At 39.3% G+C, this 19,543-nt stretch overlaps 1 long non-coding RNA gene across 2 annotated transcripts; it reads left to right on the forward strand.

Annotated features, from left to right (window-relative positions):
- Positions 1–18,403: 18,403 nt before the first annotated feature.
- On the forward strand, positions 18,404–19,007 carry LOC124863868. 2 transcript variants are annotated; one of them, XR_007037205.1, is made up of 3 exons: positions 18,404–18,552; positions 18,645–18,853; positions 18,930–19,007. It is a non-coding gene; the product is annotated as an uncharacterized LOC124863868 (long non-coding RNA). The 2 variants fall into 2 exon arrangements; XR_007037204.1 differs by lacking the exon at positions 18,404–18,552 and having other exon boundaries at positions 18,561–18,853.
- Positions 19,008–19,543: the final 536 nt, after the last annotated feature.

Raw genomic sequence — 19,543 nt, forward strand, 5'->3', positions numbered from 1 at the left:
GGCAGAAGCGCCTGACCTGGGCTACAGAGAGGCAGCACTGGACTGTTGCTCAGTGGTTCATAGTACTTTTTTCGGATGAAAGCAAATTCTGCATGTCATTCGGAAATCAAGGTGCCAGAGTCTGGAGGAAGACTGGGGAGAAGGAAATGCCAAAATGCCAGAGGTCCAGTGTCAAGTACCCACAGTCAGTGATGGTCTGGGGTGCCGTGTCAGCTGCTGGTGTTGGTCCACTGTGTTTTATCAAGGGCAGGGTCAATGCAGCTAGCTATCAGGAGATTTTGGAGCACTTCATGCTTCCATCTGCTGAAAAGCTTTATGGAGATGAAGATTTCATTTTTCAGCACGACCTGGCACCTGCTCACAGTGCCAAAACCCCTGGTAAATGGTTTACTGACCATGGTATCACTGTGCTCAATTGAACTGCCAACTCTCCTGACCTGAACCCCATAGAAAATCTGTGGGATATTGTGAAGAGAACGTTGAGAGACTCAAAACCCAACACTCTGGATGAGCTAAAGGCCGCTATCGAAGCATCCTGGGCCTCCATAAGACCTCAGCAGTGCCACAGGCTGATTGCCTCCATGCCACGCCGCATTGAAGCAGTCATTTCTGCCAAAGGATTCCCGACCAAGTATTGAGTGCATAACTGTACATGATTATTTGAAGGTTGACGTTTTTTGTATTAAAAACACTTTTCTTTTATTGGTCGGATGAAATATGCTAACTTTGTGAGATAGGAATTTTGGGTTTTCATGAGCTGTATGCCAAAATCATCCGTATTAAGACAATAAAAGACCTGAAATATTTCAGTTAGTGTGCAATGAATCTAAAATATATGAATGTTAAATTTTCATCATTACATTATGGAAAATAATGAACTTTATCACAATATGCTAATATTTTGAGAAGGACCTGTATATCTTTAGTGAATTATTTTGTAAATCTGGATATTGTGCTCGTTCTATTTCCTGGTGGTGTGGTATGATTCATGCATATTGACTCCAGCCGTGCTCCGGCATCCGACAAAAATAGACTTTGGTCGAATTAGATGGCCGTCCGCACACCGCAGCACTTCTGCTCTGCCATCTGATAAAAGTCCTTTTCCTGACTCTGCTGCGTCTCTCTCTGATAGTGACTGAAATACACTAACGGGCAACTTTATTAGGTACACCATGCTTGTACCGGGTGGACCCCCTTTTGCCTTCAGAACTACCTTAATCCTTCGTAGATTCAACAAGGTACTGGAAACATTCCTCAGAGAGTTTGGTCCTTATTGACATGATAGCATCACACAGATGCTGCAGATTTGTCGGCTGCACATCCATGATGTGAATTTCCTGTTCCACCGCATCCCAAAGGTGCTCTATTGGATTAAGATCTGGTGACTGTGGAGACCATTTGAGTACATTGAACTCATTGTAATGTTCAAGAAACCAGTCTGAGATGATTTGTGCTTTATGACATGGCACGTTATCCTGCTGGAAGTAACCATCAGAAGATGGGTACACTGTGGTCATAAAGGGATGGACATGGTCAGTAACAATATTCAGGTAGGTTGTGGCGTGGATATGATGCTCAATTGGTATTAAGGGGCCCAAACTGTGCCAAGAAAATTTTCCCCACACCATTACACCACCACAGGATGGATCCATGCTTTCATGTTGTTGATGCCAAATTCTGACTCTACCATCTGAATGTCGCAGCAGAAATTGAGACTCATCAGACCAGGCAACGTTTTTCCAATCTTCTATTGTCCAATATTGGTGAGCCTTTGCAAATTGTAGCCTCAGTTTCCTGTTCTTAGCTGACAGGAGTGGCACCCGGTGTGGTCTTCTGCCGCTGTAGCCCATCCGCCTCAAGGGTTGATGTGTTGTGCGTTCAGAGATACTCTTCTGCATGCCTTGGTTGTAATGAGTGGTTACTTGAGTTACTGTTGCCTTTCTATCAGCTCCAACCATTCTGGCCATTCTCCTCTGACCTCTGGCATCCACAAGACATTTGCGCCCACAGAACTGCCGCTCACTGGATATTTTCTCATTTTCGGACCATTTTCTGTAAACCCTAGAGATGGTAGTGCGTGAAAATCCCAGTAGATCAGCAGTTTCTGAAGTACTCAGACCAGCCCGTCTGGCTCCAACAACCATGCCACGTTCAAAGACACTTAAATGACCTTTCTTCTCAATTTTGATGCTCGGTTTGAACTGCAGCAGATCGTCATGAATGTAATTAATGTTTACGGAGCAATCACAGTTTTCATGGTTTGAAAATATTTGCATGGGATTGGACCTCACAGTTTTCATGCAAAACTGTGAGGTCCAATCCCATGCAAATATTTTCAAACCATCATGGTTCTCTCCGTCATTTTCACAGGTAATGAAATGAAACCATGTAAAAATTAAGTACAAATTTGACAAATGTGTAAATGGCAATATATCCTTATATTGTTTTTGGCAATTAATTCTACATTTCTCATTCCCGATATTAAACATATTATGATGTTTATCAAGACTTGTGTGGTTTTGAAAATCTAACAAAAACCTAATTCAATTAAGTTGAAACCTGACTCAAAAACTTTAGATGAACAGGAATTGATTGAGATAAGATAGACTTTATTGATCTCACAATGGAGAAATTCACTTGTTACAGCAGCTCTTAGTAACACACAAGTAGGGTGCAGAGAGTTAGGAAATGTGTAATTAAAGAAGAATATGGTAAATCTAATATAACATCATATAACATAAGCAGACCAAACTCTGTCTGCCCAAAACTGGTTGCATTTTGTTTTGCATCCGTTTTCTGTCAGCCAAAATTAATTTAGCAAAATCCCTTCATTTTTATTGTTTATCATGAAATAAACTTTTAAGCCTTGCAGAATTATGCAAATCAGGTAAATACATTGTCCAAGTTGCCAAGCTATAAACTTCTGAGACAACAGAAAATGCTTTTCAATCATAGCTGAATAAAATACACTTGAGCTAGGACATGGTCCAAGAAGAATGCCACACAAATCTCCAAAATTATTTTGCACTTCATCAAGATTGGTCAGTAAGACGTGATGTGTAATATGTTTAGACAAGTTAAAATTTAGGAGATTTCCTAAGGGGAATGAAATGCTGCTGGCTTCCCTGTGATCTACATTGCTGGACTAAACAAAATCATGTTTAACAGGTTATATCAAAGCTTACTGGTTGTGGTGTGTGTGTGTCATCACCTTTTTATAAATAAATCCGGAAAAACAGTTTTTCACCACAAACATTCAAGTTGATAACATTATGTCTTTCTAGCATTTGTCCTAATTCTCATCTGCAAAACTGCACAGTTTGACAACAAAATTGCTCCAACGTTCTCAACAGCCATTTTGATACTTCTTTGTTAAATGTCCTCAGTCTGGTTCAGTTAGAAGCAGGAAGGAATGGTGGTGGAGCAGAGCAAAGGTCAGACTTTCAAGTAAATGTGGTTTGATTCCTTTACACAAATCAAATGTTCAATAAAGTAATGTATTTGTGATTATTAGTCATTTACTCATCTACCTCCATCTTTGTCTGAACTCCTGGAAAACTGGGAAATTGAGGAGGGATTTGATACTAACTCAGATCTTCTTTCTCCGTGGAATGCAAGAAAATAAAGCCATGACAGGTAAGGAAAGCTTTACAAAGTTGTATAATTTGTGCAGAAATAAACTGTCCAGAAATGAAGCATGTTGGTTTTAGATCTCAAATTACTTTCGATGGATTTTGGAAAAAGTCACATTAATTCCTTACATTCAGTAATATCAGCAATAATAAAATGTTTTACTGTTTATAAAATGAAGGAAAGTCATAGAAATGTTGCAGAAAAATGTGCCAAACAACTACCACTCTCCTTTCTCACTGCTGTAATTTAGGTCAAACATCTCAAAGTTTTGACAATGAGCCTGAAAGAAAAGACCAAAATCCTCCACCCAGACCAACCCCCCGGGTGCAGTCCCTCTCTGTCAAACATCTAAAACGTACAGAAGCAGCCACCGCCACCCAAAATCCTTTGCAACAATCCTCAAACTCAGATGAAAATGGCTGTCTTAAAACAACAGGACAATGAAAACCTGCAGGGGAGTTTCCCTGCTCTATTTATTTTGGTAAATGCATTTTAATCCACTGAAGTCTGAGGTCGTCTGTCATTGTTTTCATTTCACTGGCTCTGGCTTTCTTCACCATGCATTCAAGAGAAGGAATTATGTTCAGAGTTGCTCAGCTTAATGTAATCTGTCTGATCTTTCCATGATGTTATTAAAAACAATAGCAGACAACCAAGGCCAAAAATTATTTCTTCCTCCAAATGTATATGAAATAATGGTGTGAAGTGTTTCCTATTATTTGCCATATGAAAAACATATTATCACATGTTATCACTTAAAAAGCTATGAAAAGTAATTGCAATTGAGGTAAAGCCTTGACGGCCTTTCCTAGTGTGCATTTTAAGTGATAAACACATTGACTTGGATTTGAGTTAGACTAATAAGGCATCTGTTGCGGCAGCAGTATGGTGAGATACCACCTTTAAACAGCACCTTTAACAAGTTTTCTTCCAGGATTGCTCTGCATTTAGTTTCAATTTCCCATCAACTTTGACCACATTCTCTGCCCCTGCTGAAAAAAAGCATGCCCACAGCATGGTGGTGGTGGCACCATGCTTCACTGTGCAGATGGTGTGTTCAGGATGATGTGGGGTGTTAGGGTTCCATCACAGTTAGCATTCTGGATGTAGGCTACAACTTTCCAAATTAAGTTTTTCTGACCAGAGCACCTTCTTACCCATGTTTCATATATCCCCAACATGACTTATGGCAAACTGCAAATTGGAAATTATATGGCTTTCTTTTTGCCAAATTGCCAATAAGGAATAACAGTTGCCCTGTTAACAGAGTCTCCCACCTGAGTTTTGGATCTCTGCTGCTGCTCCAAAGTTATTATAGGGATCTTGGCTGCTTTTCTGATTAAGGCTCTCTTAGCCAAGGCTGGTCATGTCTAGTAGGTTTGCTGATGTGCCATACTTTCTATTTTTGCATTATTGATTGAACAATGCTCCATGAGATGTGCAAAGCACGGGATATTGTTTTACAACCTAACCCTGCTTTAAACTTCTCTACAACTTCATCCCTGACCTGTCTACTGTGTTCCTTTTTCTTTGTGATGCTGTTTGAAAAGATGAATTTTGCTGAGATTACATTTCATACAATTGGAGTCTATTTTCTAACTAGATGACTCCTAAAGGAAATTGACTGTATTGAAATTTATTTAGTGGTATCTGCATTAAGGGGGCAAAATCATGTTGAAAAAATGCAGAGAATCCAAATGATTTAAATGACCATCCAGGTACTTATGCACACATACTGCTCAGGCACCCCGCCCTACCCCCTGTGTGTTGGCTGCAGGCCCAGATTTGAAAGGGATTTGTTTGACCTGAGGTGATGTTGGCAGGGGGTACACTTTCTGTGTGTGTTGGAAGGGTTATGTATGGGGGATTGTTTGTCTGTGTTTGGGTAGAGGACCTAGACAGACAGTAAAACATATGTCGCTCCCAGTGGTAGGCCACCAGGCTAATTTAGCCACGGTGGTGGCTGCAATGCACCAGTCAATAGTTTGGATCATCCACAGGCTGGAAATCTACAAACCTGCTGCTTTACAGCTGCCAGAGGCACAGTGACAATATGTAGAGGAGGTGGACATTCAAGATGTATGTATGTGAAGTTTCCCTTGGAGGCAGAGGGAACTTTAGGAGATGTCACCCTTCTGTTCATTTTCCAGACATTCCTTTTTTTCCATTGTAGCTCTTTTAAAAGCTCAAAGTTGCAGAAAACACAAGATAAAGATAGATACGTTGTGTCCTATTTGAAAATGTGTTGTATTCCCAGCAAACACTGTGATTCTTAAAATTGTACAGGTTTTGAACAGTGTGCTCTCAGTATACTCAGTGTTTTAAAATCTTCAGAGCAATATGACTTTTAAACCAGAAGAGAGATGAATGTGAAATAAAAGAGCTCATATTTCTCCTATTTTGGCTTCTCCTCAGTGGCTTCTTGTAAAAACAGATTATAATTTAAAATTCTCATCCCTACATATCATTCCCTTAATAATCAAGCACCATTATTTATCAGAAATCTGATTGTTCCATATGTTTCCAACAGAGCACTTTGTTCTCAGACCACAGGTTTACTGGTGGTTTCTATATGGTTTCTAAAGCTACAATGGGAAGCAGATATTTTCAGTTATCAGGTTCCTCTCTGTGAAACTAGCTCACACCTTTTGCCCATGGCAGCCAGTCTAAGGTTTTAAGGAAAGGATTAAACTGTTCCTTTTTATAAAAAGCTTGTAGTTAAGAGTGGTTTAGGTTATGCTGAGCTTTCTCTGTAGCTACGGACTCAGGCTGCTGGAGGACAAACTGACCATCTTTACTCACTCTGCTACTTTCTCTTGCTACTCGCTAAATATTTATGATCTGCAATTATTGCAGTGATTAACTTTATGCTAATAACTTTTTTTTTTCTTTCCATAGAAGTTAGATCTGGTCCGGTGTGTCTGACAAGCTGTGACAACTTACTGTTCTCTTTCTAGATATAATACACTTGACTGTATTTTTTGTGTTTAATCCTGTCTCCCTCCTAGACAAAGCAATCAAATCTATTCTCCATCCCATAGCTCGCACTACTGGCTCAGAGCTTAAATGTTGAGCTGAGTTTCTCTTCTAGAGGAAGCCACTAAGGAAGCTACTACTGCCATTAACTCTACTTTTTCTTTAACATAGAAAGCTCTCCTGGACCAGTGCCTCTGTGTTTTTTGTGTGTCTGCTGTCTTCTCAAGCAACTAGTTAGTTGTGGGATTAAATAAAGTCCCTGCTATATTTCAATTCAATTCAATTCAATTCAATTCAAAAATACTTTATTAATCCCAAAGGGAAATTAAATAAAATTAAATTTCGAGAAGGTTAAAGAAATTCTGTCATCCTAAGTTTTTATTGTGAGCAAATTCTATTAAATAACCATTTTTTAACAACTGAAACATACTTTTTGCATATTACTGTATGTTGAGGGCTGCACAGTGATGCAGTTGTTAGCACTGTTAGCAACAAGGTCCTTTGTTTGAATTCCAACTAGGGGCCTTCTGCACAGAGCTTGTATGTTCTCCCTGTGTATGCATGGGTTCTCACCCAGTACTCCAGCTTACCCCACAGTCCAAAAAGTTCTTAGATTAACTGATCTCTCTCAATTGCTCTTAGGTATGAGTGTGTGCTGGCTTTGTTTGTCCCGTGTGTCTCAGTGTTTGCTTTGATGGACTGGCAACCTGTCCAGGGTGCACCCTGCCTCTTGCCCTTAACCACTGAAGTCAAGTCAAGTTACGTCAAGTTTATTTATATAGCGCTTTTCAGCAACAAGGCACTCAAAGCGCACTGAAGATATGTACCAGCTACTACTATATTATTTCAGTCTTCTCATTGTGTCCCAATAAATATCGAGTCATCCCACTACTTGTCGGGATCTGGGTTGTGTGTGTGTTTGTATTGTGCTTGCAACATTGTCTCAGTGTTTCAGATGGTGCTGGAGTTCTCAGGTGTGCTGTCATTCTGCTGATTGCTTGGAGGACTACTGTACTTTAGCAGGAGGCTGCCAGCACTTCGACGCCAGAGTGTTTGCCTACTGTGTTAACACTATCAGCCAATGCTAAGTCTATGCTTTGTGTTTGGTCCTGGAATAACTTTGTTTATGTCCCTTTGCAGACTAAGAATCTGAACTTTGGATTTATGTCATTGTGCAACTTACTTCGAGTCCAGGAGTTTTCTGGATGACCAAGTATATCTACGTTCTGAGGATTTTGTTTCCTAACTATTGTTCCCGTCTGGATTACAGACCAAGCTGGCAGTTTCCTGCTTCCACCATCTCCAGGACCTAAGCCTAAGCGTACCCTGTCAACCCTCGAACGCAAGTATCAGCACAAACAAACTAACTCAATCATCTCCAAGCTCACCCAAGAAGCACCTAAGAAACCAACAGAACAAACTCTGCTACGACAACTTGGATCCCAAATCCCTCTACCCCTGGCGACCTGACCGCACCCACTTAGTAAGCCGTTCACTTCTCTACCTGAAATTCTTGTCATTCGCTCAGTTACGTTTGTTTCCTGTTTTTACCAGTTCTCTTCCGCTCTCCCCTTACAGTTGGAGCTTCGCCTGTTTTCGTTCCTGATTATTTTGTGGCACAATAAATATTATTTCACTCTTTCTATTTTCTCTGGAGTGTTCTCTGTATGTGAGTCAGAGCTATTATGAAAACAATGACACTACTATTCACCATTAAAATTTAGCATTTCATTTTTTTCCCTTTTTCTCATTATTACACTTCCAGTAAAAAATAAATAAATGAATAAAACTGGTCAAAAAAGAACCAAAGGTAAAATAGACTGAATATGTTACAGCTGCAACCACATAAACACATATTTCTGAGAGAGAAGTCCAATGTTTGTTCTGTATCTAGTGGCTTTCTAGAAATCTCCTTACTCAGACCTTGCATTCGTTGAAATGTTGTTATTTGCAATAGTATGTTCCTTTTTCTGTTTTTTTTTTTTTTTTTTTTTGTTCAGCTAATATCTTGTTTTCTATAAACCATGAGTGCCTGATATCCTTGGAAGGACTGGCAGCTAACCAGTGGGTATGCCCGGTTACGTGCACAATGCTGCAACATCACACTTGATTCAACTGAGCTGAAACACACCTGATTGCCAGGAAAATTTCAGTTAGTTTAGGGAAAAAGCAGTAACTTCCTGGAGCTTTATTTTTTCAAATGAAGTTTCCAGGAAATCAGACACAGATGTACAGAGTTTCTAGTCTGTCCAGAAATAAAAGATTCATTTGGAAGGTCTTATTTCAGACCCATTTGATTGTAAGTTAGATATTTACTGCTATATGTAAAAAAGCTCAATTAAGGACATTTATTTCCTGCAACCAAAAATGTTTTGTTAAAACATTTTAAGGTATCAAAAAGACCTTAAAAAGAATTGTAATTTTTTCCAAGACTGGTCCAAGACAAATTCACATGGACCCTCAAATGGACAACAAATATAAATACTGATCCAACAATGGATTAAGATCAACCTGTAGGTACAAGAATAGGCCAGTAATCATTTATAGCTTTTTCTTGGCAGCCAGTAACACAGCTTGTAGCCTTGTGTTTTTTTCACAATTTTCTTTTACAATTTTACAATTTATTTTACAGATCTATTAGATATGGTAGTGGTGTTTAAAGTGAAGTAGTGGATATCAACTCTTTGATATATTTTAAGTTTCATAGCTAAGAAGTCTAACTTTGAAATGTTAGTTTTAATGCTATCAGGTATTAACACTAAAATTAATCATGAGATTTTTTTTAAAGCAAAAAAAAAAAAAATTCCAACTGTCGCAAAACTATTATCACATACTTATATTTATGACGTTAGCTATAACATTCATTTACTGTCATTTTTTTTTATTTGATACTATGGCATGAGCCAAATATGAAACAAACACCCTCTTAGAAAAAACATTTTTAAGTGCTTATTGTGTAGATCATTTAGCTGTTCTTCTCTTTACTTGGCAACACACAGCAACAAGAGGGGGCAGCTCTGTGTTATTCCATGCTTCATATAGCAGGAGAAAATGTCGTTTACTTTTGTTCTTTCTGTGAGAACGTATTTAAAGGACTTTAAACGGGAAGTATTAAGGATTTTTTTGTTTTGTTTTGTTTTAAATTGTGCCTTTTTATACCATACTATAACATAAGACTTCATAGCTGGCCCATGCCTTGCAGTGAAACAAAATGCTATGATGAATGACTTGCAGCAGATCATTAAGGTATTTCCAAATCCTATATTTAATAGACATATTTCTGCAAACTATTTTGTATTATTTCTGTTTACTTTCAAGTTTGACACTTGAAACATTTTAACATTATAATACTAATAAGGAAATAGTTTCATTTTTTGGAAAAATTAAAAAATCTCATGTATAGACTGATTGATGGTCCCTGGATTTTTTTTCCTGAGTCACAAAAAATTTCTAAATCTAAATGTGCAGTTGACATACACCTGGAATTAGGGGCTTTCCCAGATTACTAACACATAATTAGTTTTAAAGGTCCATGACATTCATGATCAAAGAAAGAGACACAGGTAGGCGTGGTTCAGTGGCTCCGTCAGGTTGCCAGAGGAGTCACTCCTCAGAGGAAATGTCGCCAGCAGCATACTTGTCATCAAGGCATAAATTACAGACTTGGAGGCCAGGTAACTATAACCTGGACCAGTTACTTCATTCTGGTCTTGTTTATGCTCTTGTCTTCCTATCTTATGTCTCTTTTAAACAATAAAGATGTGCTACTTACAAGCAAAACCTTTTATTTTAAGTCATATTCCATTTAAATATGTTAGACATTGTAAGGCAAAGTCCTCAGTTTTCAAGTGTAACAAACACATAACTAAGGTGCAATGTTCTAAACTTTAATTCTGGAGTTCATCAGTAACTATTAATCCATAACTCAATCTTTTGGTCTAGACCAAAGTCTCCTACCAGTCTTGTATCTGACTTCTGACTTCCACAGTGCCTTTTTAAAGTGGGATATACAGGTCCTTCTCAAAATATTAGCATATTGTGATAAAGTTCATTATTTTCCATAATGTCATGATGAAAATTTAACATTCATATATTTTAGATTCATTGCACACTAACTGAAATATTTCAGGTCTTTTATTGTCTTAATACGGATGATTTTGGCATACAGCTCATGAAAACCCAAAATTCCTATCTCACAAAATTAGCATATCATTAAAAGGGTCTCTAAACGAGCTATGAACCTAATCATCTGAATCAACGAGTTAACTCTAAACACCTGCAAAAGATTCCTGAGGCCTTTAAAACTCCCAGCCTGGTTCATCACTCAAAACCCCAATCATGGGTAAGACTGCCGACCTGACTGCTGTCCAGAAGGCCACTATTGACACCTTCAAGCAAGAGGGTAAGACACAGAAAGACATTTCTGAACGAATAGGCTGTTCCCAGAGTGCTGTATCAAGGCACCTCAGTGGGAAGTCTGTGGGAAGGAAAAAGTGTGGCAGAAAATGCTGCACAATGAGAAGAGGTGACCGGAGCCTGAGGAAGATTGTGGAGAAGGGCCGATTCCAGACCTTGGGGGACCTGCGGAAGCAGTGGACTGAGTCTGGAGTAGAAACATCCAGAGCCACCGTGCACAGGCGTGTGCAGGAAATGGGCTACAGGTGCCGCATTCCCCAGGTCAAGCCACTTTTGAACCAGAAACAGTGGCAGAAGCGCCTGACCTGGGCTACAGAGAAGCAGAACTGGACTGTTGCTGAGTGGTCCAAAGTACTTTTTTCGGATGAAAGCAAATTCTGCATGTCATTCGGAAATCAAGGTGCCAGAGTCTGGAGGAAGACTGGGGAGAAGGAAATGTCAAAATGCCAGAAGTCCAGTGTCAAGTACCCACAGTCAGTGATGGTCTGGGGTGCCGTGTCAGCTGCTGGTGTTGGTCCACTGTGTTTTATCAAGGCCAGGGTCAATGCAGCTAGCTATCAGGGGATTTTGGAGCACTTCATGCTTCCATCTGCTGAAAAGCTTTATGGAGATGAAGATTTCATTTTTCAACACGACCTGGCACCTGCTCACAGTGCCAAAACCACTGGTAAATGGTTTACTGACCATGGTATCACTGTGCTCAATTGGCCTGCCAACTCTCCTGACCTGAACCCTATAGAGAATCTGTGGGATATTGTGAAGAGAACGTTGAGAGACTCAAGACCCAACACTCTGGATGAGCTAAAGGCCGCTATCGAAGCATCCTGGGCCTCCATAAGACCTCAGCAGTGCCACAGGCTGATTGCCTCCATGCCACGCCGCATTGAAGCAGTCATTTCTGCAAAAGGATTCCCGACCAAGTATTGAGTGCATAACTGTACATGATTATTTGAAGGTTGACGTTTTTTGTATTAAAAACACTTTTCTTTTATTGGTCGGATTAAATATGCTAATTTTGTGAGATAGGAATTTTGGGTTTTCATGAGCTGTATGCCAAAATCATCCGTATTAAGACAATAAAAGACCTGAAATATTTCAGTTAGTGTGCAATGAATCTAAAATATATGAATGTTAAATTTTCATCATGACATTATGGAAAATAATGAACTTTATCACAATATGCTAATATTTTGAGAAGGACCTGTAGTGAACAGAGCTATAAAAATCCACATTCAGCCACACTGAGGAGGATAGCAGATGGATATCTATAGTATTATGCATGAGTTTTTTCTTCCTTCGAAGGGGTAATTTATTGCTTAGAACAGGTGTCCGTTAAAACTAAGAGCCCTTTTTCTCAATAAGATCTGCCTGTACAAACAAGTATCAAATAAAGTTGTAAATAAACAAAAGGAACCACCAAATAGAATAAAACTACAGTATTACAGTATTGTGTTTTTTTTACCTAGGTCTAGACATCTTCATTTCTCATCTACATTGTAAAAAACTATAAAGATTGTGTATAAAAACCTAAACATGTTCACATCATGTTGACCATATTATCTAATTTATTTCTCATTATGCTTTTCTCACGTAACCAGTGAAATAAATATTTCCTTTATCGATAAACATTTTTCTGAAGTATTTTGGAGGTGTAAGATGGTATAAAAAGTTATAGTAAGAACAAGCTGACCATAAAAAAATGGCAGAGGCTCAAGGCCTCTTCCTGTACACCTTTGTGAAACACAGCACAGTGCAATTTATTTTATTTTTGCACATATTTGGATAACATATATGCTTTAGACTACATTAAACTAATGCAGATGCCAGCAATTTGCATCCACATTCATCTCAGGTCGTAGTTGTCCTCTCTTCAGCCAGAAACACAGCAGGAGCAGAAGTAATCAGAAGGTAGAAAAATATATTTTTTCTCAGAGAAATCTGGATCCTGGCAAGATAAAGCAACATCTCAAAGCTTTAAGAAAAGCTTACTTTATCAGGAAGAAATCACATTTCCTTTGATTTTGGTGAGTTAGCAGTGCAGGCGGATGTCTGTATTGGGTGAGAGGGAAGGTACACTCAGATCTATCACAGGGAAACACAGAGACACACAGGACATCAAACACACACACACATACACACCAGTAAATGAGGGCAATTCCGAGAGACTGATTAACATAACATGAATGTTTTTGGACTGTGGGTGGGAGTGTGAGAATCCAGGCATGCATGGGGTGAAGATGTAAACTCCAGCCAGAAAGGCCTCAACTGTGTTTAAAACCCAAGAACTTCTTGTTGTAAGACAGCAGATATTATACATGTGCCTGTGCAGCCCAACAGCTTTTAGCAGATGGTACTTTTTTCATGCAACAACAGAAAAATGAGATGCTGTGGTTTACGCTAAATATGCTGAAATGTGGGTGGACTTTCCACTAAATCTAAGCATAATGCCTGATTAAAATGTTGCATCACCAAAGAGAGAGAGGTTATTTGTTCTGTATCCATATTTTAGGAGCTGATCTTCCATGTGTGCAGATAGGTATTTGTGTTGTCATGTTTTTCGGAGACAAGGAAGTTGGTTGTTACTCCATCTCGTCCAAACAGTGCTATTAGTCACAGTAATAATTTAACAGGTCGGACAAGTTTAAAAGATTACCACTCAACTTAACTGTTCCGCTTGTATTTCCAAAGAAGTACATCAAGTGTGGAATGGACCTTTTTGGCTTACTGAAAAATAGCAAACTGAAAGGGCCGTTGGTATATTTGTCTTTCACAATGACTGTGGGTGTTTATATTCAGTCTTATTTTGAAAAAAAACACTAACAATGAAAAGGGATCTGATACATCCCTGTATGCTTTGTATGACACTCAAAACATACAAATTATGAATAAAAAATTTAGTTAGTGAAAAGAGTGAAACTGCACTATTCACACCTGAAGAGTGTGCTAAAACGTAAAAATTCAGCCAAACTATAAATGTTCTTTGCAGGATCTTGGCAAAGACTTCTGGACCACATCACAATCCCATTGCACTTCCCATAATTCACGATAAAGCGTGAGAGTTAGCCCATGTGGAAAACTTCCATAGGGAAGTCCTTGTGTTTTATTTTCAGAGAGAACGAGTAACAAAGTCCTGCGAGGAGTGCTTACTTGACATTTTCTGAATTTGAATTAGGATTCGTCATACTCTCTCTATGCTATTACCTCATCAGGTCCAAAATTGATTGACAGCTTTTCCATTAAGTTTTCCCAACATTTAAATTCCTCACTTATCTGTTTCTACTGAAGCTCTAACTGTTGCGTTAAGAATTGTTCCATAATCTAATTATGTAGTTGGAACAACAGATCTAGGCTCTCCTTTTGCCAATAAATATGGAAGCACACTTACAGTAAATGGCCACAGATGTATTTCATCTTCAGCAACTGCACAACTTAAAAAATAACAAAAAGAAAAATAAGTATGAATTTCCTATTGACGTTGTCTTCAAAATACAACATTTTCAAAAACACTAAAAAGATATATAGTGTTTCTGTGTTGTGTCACCTGATCTCAGTATGGGTCATGGGGGCGACAGCATATGGCTAAACAACCAATCTGGCACAAAGTTTCTCACTTCAGGGCTTACAAAACATTATGCAGGACAAGTGACGTGGATTCTGAGGAATTTTCAGCTGAGTATGCAGCCCTGACAGAGGACACTCAACTTGCTCCAAGAAATCGGCCTGAGCCAGTATATGACTCTGATGATCCATGAACCATGATAAATGGCTGTATTGGTTCCTGGGAGACCAAATGAAATACCGAATTTTCAGGGTGTCAAAGAAATCTCCAGACATCACGTCTACCAAAAAGGATGAATAAGGAACATTAATTCCAAGAATTGGCTTACATGTTCTCATAAAATAGTCAACTGCCAATAACTTGATCAATGACCTTTTCCACCTCTGCTTTAAATTTTGTAAAATAGTATCCAACAGTGCAGCAGCAAAACTCAGAAATAAAACCAATTTCAGGCTTCAGAGCCTTGGCGTGATCAGCTCACAGTAATTAGTGCACAAACACAGAGACATTTTGACCAAAAGAATAGGATCCAATTAGATGCAAGTGGCTGAACTTAGCTTCCTCCCTGGAGGCTGGGCTCTGCCTTACAGATAGGGCGAGAAAATCTGTCATTTTGATGGAGCTTGGAGTCAACTTCCTAATTTTGAATGGATGAAGCTGCAGTTATGTTTATTTCATGCCATTCAAGTTGAAAAATATTATGCTTCAACGTTATTCGTATTTGAAAATCAGTTGGCAAGTTCTAACAGCATAACTGCTTTAGGATGATTCTTACACAGAAGGAGGTTTTCAAAATGTACTATGATCCAACCAGATGCTAATAAATCATGTATAGTTTAATGTGATCTCAATCCTGTGCAAATGGGTCCTAAATCCAGAGAAAAACTGGCAAATCCTACAGAATGTTTAGAAAAACCTTCTTGAAGAAAATGTACTAATGGAGTTTAAACAAAAATTCAACATGGAAGACTTACCATCACCTCCAGCTTTGTCCAATTACTCCTACATGCAGCTCTGTTCCACTAATCAGCCTCAGTCTGCATTTCTCCCTGGCCAACCATCCTTCAAGGCTCTGCTTTAAAAGATCTTCATCCATGGAATCCTCCATTCTGCAGCTGAACTTTGACCCTCCTCCACCAAATTTCCACCATTTGGCTTCCAGAGTCCTTCCAAATATCCTCAGGCCTCCACTCCACCACCAGGATCGGATCTCAGGGGGAAGACATCTCTAAATCTAACCCTAAGATGTTTATTCAAGCGCATGTCATTCTCAGTGTCTTCCACTGGGGTCCGAGCGCCAAAGAAATAAACATTCACTAATAAACTTTTTTAATTGCATCCCTGTCTTCTTTTTGTGAGTCTTTCCAGGTTGAATTTGAATTGGTAGAGGCATGGTGGTCACACCAAATACAAATCTCTCTCCAACTGCTATACTTGTAAGTTTAGAAATAAAAAATATTCCTTGAATCATTTTTTCTCCTTTCACTCATTTTGTCAGAGAAATGGGTTTCATCTTTCTTTTCTGTACGAGCTTGCACGTGTCTAGTAATATTGTGTTCTGTTGCTTTCAACTCTCATTATTTCAGCTGTTCAGATTTGACAACAGGCTATACTTTGTGTTTTCTCTTGAATTCTCCCAGTAGACTATGGACAGTAGATTGAAAACAACCCTGAGGGACCAGGGCCCCTTATTGATATTTAAGCTGTATATTGTTGTGCTAGACCTGAAGATTTATTCTATTCTAAATGTGCTAGATTTAATATCTTGTCTTCTTATAATACATCAATTTTAGTCTAATATTTAAAGGTGAAATGTGTTGCTATAGTGATATGTTCAAGTGTTTTTAATTTGTTCTTCTATGCAGTTATTTTATAATTAGATGCTGTTATACAGGTCCTTCTCAAAATATTAGCATATTGTGATAAAGTTCATTATTTTCCATAATGTCATGATGAAAATTTAACATTCATATATTTTAGATTCATTGCACACTAACTGAAATATTTCAGGTCTTTTATTGTCTTAATACGGATGATTTTGGCATCCAGCTCATGAAAACCCAAAATTCCTATCTCACAAAATTAGCATATTTCATCCAACCAATAAAATAAAAGTGTTTTTAATACAAAAAACGTCAACCTTCAAATAATCATGTACAGTTATGCACTCAATACTTGGTCTGGAATCCTTTGGCAGAAATGACTACTTCAATGCGGCGTGGCATGGAGGCAATCAGCCTGTGACACTGCTGAGGTCTTATGGAGGCCCTGGATGCTTCGATAGCGGCCTTTAGCTCATCCAGAGTGTTGGGTCTTGAGTCTCTCAATGTTCTCTTCACAATATCCCACAGATTCTCTATGGGGTTCAGGTCAGGAGAGTTGGCAGGCCAATTGAGCACAGTGATACCATGGTCAGTAAACCATTTACCAGTGGTTTTGGCACTGTGAGCAGGTGCCAGGTCGTGCTGAAAAATGAAATCTTCATCTCCATAAAGCTTTTCAGCAGATGGAAGCATGAAGTGCTCCAAAATCTCCTGATAGCTAGCTGCATTGACCCTGCCCTTGATAAAACACAGTGGACCAACACCAGCAGCTGACACGGCACCCCACACCATCACTGACTGTGGGTACTTGATACTGGACTTCTGGCATTTTGGCATTTCCTTCTCCCCAGTCTTCCTCCAGACTCTGGCACCTTGATTTCCGAATGACATGCAGAATTTGCTTTCATCCGAAAAAAGTACTTTGGACCACTGAGCAACAGTGCAACAGCTGCTTCTCTGTAGCCCAGGTCAGGCGCTTCTGCCGCTGTTTCTGGTTCAAAAGTGGTTTGATCTGGGGAATGCGGCACCTGTAACCCATTTCCTGCACACGCCTGTGCACGGTGGCTCTGGATGTTTCTACTCCAGACTCAGTCCACTGCTTCCGCAGGTCCCCCAAGGTCTGGAATTGGCCCTTCTCCACAATCTTCCTCAGGGTCCGGTCACCTCTTCTCGTTGTGCAGCGTTTTCTGCCACACTTTTTCCTTCTCACAGACTTCCCACTGAGGTGCCTTGATACAGCACTCTGGGAACAGCCTATTCGTTCAGAAATTTCTTTCTGTGTCTTACCCTCTTGCTTGAGGGTGTCAATAGTGGCCTTCTGGACAGCAGTCAGGTCGGCAGTCTTACCCATGATTGGGGTTTTGAGTGATGAACCAGGCTGGGAGTTTTAAAGGCCTCAGGAATCTTTTGCAGGTGTTTAGAGTTAACTTGTTGATTCAGATGATTAGGTTCATAGCTCGTTTAGAGACCCTTTTAATGATATGCTAATTTTGTGAGATAGGAATTTTGGGTTTTCATGAGCTGTATGCCAAAATCATCCGTATTAAGACAATAAAAGACCTGAAATATTTCAGTTAGTGTGCAATGAATCTAAAATATATGAATGTTAAATTTTCATCATGACATTATGGAAAATAATGAACTTTATCACAATATGCTAATATTTTGAGAAGGACCTGTATTTGTTTGTTTCACTTGGAGTAGGAGGGATTGTGTAATGCTAATCTGACCAATGCAAATTACAGTCTGCACATATACACATATCTGTCACAGAGCAGGTAAGGTATTGATATTTCAACACTCCTTGTGGATGATATAACAGGGGAGAATTAAAGGGTTGGTTGTTAAAAGTTCTAAGGAAACTGTTCACTATTGTTGAGCTCTAAAACAAGCTAGCTTGTCACAAAAGGTTTGGTGGTTGTGGAGGACCAAAATGCAGTCAGAGGTAGAGCAGAAATAAAAACATGTAATGATACTGTCAGTCTGCAGTCTCTGCCTCTCCTGCTTACCTTCTTCCACCACCAGGTGATGCTGAGGGCTGCGTCTCTGGGTGCGACAGGTGTTCCTCATTTTGATGATCATCTGGAGGAATATATAGGGGACGGATCACCAGCACTCCTTTGCCTGAGTGTTTTGCCTACAGCGGTACCATCACCTGGCCAGATCTTGTATTTTGAAAATCTTGTGTCTCTTTGATTAAGAATAATCACTCACTGTTTCTGTCCTGCTCCTTCCAGGTTCCATATTCAGTCTTTTGACTCAGTCAGATGGTTTATCGCTCCCTGCTTCAGAAGAACCTGGACCAAGTCCCAGCTTGCTGTCCGTTCTCCGGGAACTTATCACAGAACTTACCACGGAAGTTCCTGGTGGATTCCCAGAAGAGGTCCCCCTGGATCTCCAGACTCATTTGCCATCTCCCTGGCGGATCTAGTCCTCCCTGCACACTGTAAGCCTTCTGAAACAGAGATTGTTAGCTGTCACTCACCAAGTACTTACCTGACTTGTTTCCCTCTTTTTCGCAGTCCTCCAATTCCTGTCTGCATGGCTAGCCCTGATCATTGTCTGTTCCATAATTCTAGCAATAAACTTCCAAAACTGTTTACTGTTCTCTGAGTGTTCTTCCGCATGTGGGTTAAGTTGGCCGTTAAAACTATGACAGATACAAGCAGTTTACAAAAATCATGTTCAAGGTCCAAAAATCTAAGAACATGAACTGAAGATCATTAAACTAAATAAACCCAAAAACAAAGCAGGAACGTGGAAGGAAGACAATGGAAGCTAGAATTACACGGGGCAGACTATTGCAGATTTGAGCACTATTGAGCAGATCAACCAGCAGAGACTAAAGAACCTAAAGGGGATACAGTATATACTAAGGAGATTTGATGAGCTGAACAAAAAATAGCTGAGACTGATGAGTAGAGTGAAAGTAGCTGAGAGTTCAAGAGAACAGAGAACAGAGAAAAAAGGAATCAAAGACAATGTTTGCAGAACAGAAACTAAGCACAGACCAAAAACTAATAAACAGTAACACTACTATATAAGAAAGACTTTACAACCAACAGGAGACTGGGAAACCCAGAAACTGTAATAAAACAGGAAGTAAAGACAACACTGAACAGTAATTTAATAATTA

This window comes from Girardinichthys multiradiatus, chromosome 3 (genome assembly GCF_021462225.1).
Source record: "Girardinichthys multiradiatus isolate DD_20200921_A chromosome 3, DD_fGirMul_XY1, whole genome shotgun sequence".
In the NCBI taxonomy this organism is placed as follows: Eukaryota; Metazoa; Chordata; class Actinopteri; order Cyprinodontiformes; family Goodeidae; genus Girardinichthys; species Girardinichthys multiradiatus.